Genomic DNA, 3,576 nt, shown 5'->3' on the forward strand with positions numbered 1-3,576 from the left:
ATGTCGACCTGCTTCGTAGGGGATAAAACAAAAACACGAGTTTCCTTTAAAAAAAAAAAAAAGCGCTATCGCATTTTATTAGGTGCTGAGATGATCCGGGAAGTAGTAGCGGGTCTAGGAGACATTGAGGTCGTTTATAAAAAAATGGTTCCACACAATTGGTCGAAAGAATTGACTGAAAAAAATCGTAATGCTGAACACTCCAGCAGTATACTTTCGTAAAAAGTGATATTACAGCAGAAATTACAATTTGAAAGAAGAAGTTCAATATATACGGTACTGGAACAAATACAAACTTTTTGTTGTTGTTGTTGTTGTCTTCTGTAGAAATTTTAGCTCAACTGAAGCTAATTAAATAATTACCTAGAGACAAGTCTGAATGTTCGAAGCGCTTCATATATCGCAATGGTGGATCTGCAACCGAACCGATTGCTAGTCTGGACATGCTTCGCTGAAGATCAAACCCGGTTACTAATTATTTTCTCATAAAAAACGACAGAAACTCTTAATTGATCCTGACACACTTTAAGCCCAAGAGAAAGGTAGCAGCTAATGACACCGCCCCGCCAAGAAAGCAGCATGGCAGCAGGAAACGTCGACTCGACAGGCCTGAACGATGTGAAGGACCAGGTGCAGGTTTGAGAGGCGGAAGTGGAAACAGCCACATCAAAAGAGAGAAAAGAGAAGGTGTGTGCGTCTGGAGTGGGGGACGAGAAAAGTGTTAATAAAAAGGTCAGCTAAGTAATGCCCACGTCTCACGGCGCACAAGCTCAACGCACACCTGCCCTTCACGATGTATTCCTTGCTACTTCGACAAGCACGTGCTGTAGCAGTTGGTGATACGATGCCGTAGGTCATTGCACTGGGGAGAACCCGCAACCGAGCACAAGGAGCAGGTCAGCAGGTCACATCTTGCATAGGAGAACAGTCATTAACGAGTCCAGTCCTCGACCTTCTAGTTACTTCTGTCTGTTCTGCAGAAAGGTCAGTGACTTGAAAGCCTGTCTTCTGGATGCCATTCGAAACACTTGATCAGAAGATGCCACCCAAAGGATTCCAAAATGGCATTGCAGGTGTTCCCTAGAGATGAAGGAAGGATATCCGACAAACTCACTTTTGGGTCTGCATACTCAGTTTCCTGTGTTGTCTTACAGGAACGCAATTCAGAAAACACACAATCAAAACACTTTTTCACTCTCTTCAGCTGAGCTCAGCACAGGCAATAATAAAATGCTCACCGCGCATGCGCATGGAAAAAGTCAGTAGTCGTTTCCGGCCACTGGAGAGAAAGACATCGCGCCGGAGGAACTGCTCTGAACCCAAGACGATGCTTTGTAAAATAAAATTCGATCGTCTGGAGAGTGCACCCAGGACCAGGTCTCCTCCGGAAATGATGCAGCCAGGCTCCCCTGATCTGTCTCTCACCCACGTTTCCTGTTGTGGACATAGCCGATACATCTCATATAGAAGTTGTTAGGTGCAGTGGTCTGTTGTGTCAGGGCCAGATGGTCTTTCGCATGCGGACACAGTGTGTTACTCAACCCAAACAAAGATATACACAACCTTTACATCGCCGGGGTCGGGGTTGTTCTCTCTGGATGCCCATACAAGGACATTCATTATGATCGCATCTCCCTTGAGTTTGTTCCGCATTAGTCATGCTTTTCAACCAAAGTACTTCTGGAATTTTTTCCATTTCCTTCTATTAATTTTCACTGCCATCGTCTTCAGTAAACAGCCCAGTAAATACGGAGTCTTTCCACTGCGATCCCGAGAAATATACAAGGACAATGCTGCAGGTAGGTCCTCAGGAATAGCGTTTAGGACTTGGCAGACATGCATACAGAGGCTTACTTTGTGAGTGGGAAAGGCTGACTGTAGGATCACATAATAGACTTCTTTTGGAAGGTTGAGTCTAGTAAGGGCACCGGGTGCACGTGTCCCTTGTTGCGGGTGGTATTTCCTTGTCGACAGTGGACCACTTAAGACTCCCCTATAACTTCTTGCTGTGGTATGAAATGTAGGCTCTGTGATAATAAACAGGGAATGTTCCCTACATGTCTGTGCTTGTCGAGACTATATCCGAAGAAACTTTCCTTTACCTTCGCTGGTTCGGTGACTAAGACGAAATACAAGAAGACATTCTGTGACGAGAGTTCTAAACAAACAAGACACATTGAAAAAAAACAAAACAAAACAAAAAAAACTTCAATCTAATCTAGCCTAATACGTTGTAGGCTTGACTAATTTTTGTCCACACTCACCTCCCTCTCACTTAGTTCTATCTGCGTGCGTTCGTGTGTGTGTGTGTCAATCTCAAATTCCAAAAACATCTCTAAAGGTATTCAAACTGTGAATAACTAATCCTTGTAATACAGATCGCACACACACGTGATGGAGGTTGTGTTCTCACTCAGGGGGTCAGGAAAGAAAGGACAACCTCACGTGAGGTCCAGCCTGCACCACATGATCCCTTGTCTTTCGACTCTTGCTGTAAGATCCGCACCAGGACGTGTTCTCGCCTCTGGCTGTCTACCTTGTAGGACATCTACCAATCAGACCGTTGGAATCAATCTCGTCTTTCCTTCAGTTTTCTTTTGCTGTGCCATTTTATGTCGCTGAGGGGGCATATTTATGCCTCCAACATTTCCCTTTTATTTATTCATCTTCGCCCTGTAGTGCTTCACGCCTTCATACAGGTTTTTTCGAGAATCTTCCTGCGCCCTGACCTAAATCATAGAAACCGCATTCCCTGCACCTGTGACGCAAACATCGCGGCACCACCTGTCATCATCTCCTTCGTTGTCTCGAGCTCCTTATTGTACGTGTGTGCCTTCCTTTCCAACAGATCACACACTTAGGACAGGCAGAAGAAATGTGGGCATGAAACATATATCGTGTTTTGTTTATTAAATAGAAACTCCGACAGACCACAGCTCTCTGTGGGTCGTTGTGGGTATTCCTGACACTGTTTCTGAAAAAAAAAAAAAAAAACAAAACACCTGCATTCGTTTCCGAAGAGGCCGAAACTGCTTCCGCAAGATGAAATGTGCTTACAAGTGAGCCCACGACTGTCGGATCTCGGTTCTTGCATCATCTTGGATCGGAATTCATGCGAACCGTGAGCAACCTAGCCGTCAACAACTATAGACCTCATCTTCTAAGTTGCATTTCAGCTAATATTATTATTATTTTCGAGGTGGGGGATGGGAAGAGTGTGGCAATTACCCATGCGCCGTAAAATGACACTTGTTATCAGATGACAGAATCTGAAAAGACTTAAACTGGAAAATTATCGCCGCGTTCTGCATGGTTGAGGATCAACTTCAGTACTCGTCGGGACGGGAAGACGGTGGGGGTGGGGATAAGATATGGGAAAATCAGTATTTTACGCCGACAGCAACTTAAGTTAGATCATGGCAAAGCAGTCAGCCCTGTAAAAAGATGGCACCTAAACACCCAGCAACCAACTCTCACTGTAACAGGCGCTAACCGTTGCACCACCGGACCACCTTTCTACAGACCTCGAGTAAAGATATAGAAATTATGAGAACAGGAGGTCAAGACCTGATCCTA

This window comes from Pomacea canaliculata, linkage group LG2, assembly GCF_003073045.1.
Source record: "Pomacea canaliculata isolate SZHN2017 linkage group LG2, ASM307304v1, whole genome shotgun sequence".
In the NCBI taxonomy this organism is placed as follows: Eukaryota; Metazoa; Mollusca; class Gastropoda; order Architaenioglossa; family Ampullariidae; genus Pomacea; species Pomacea canaliculata.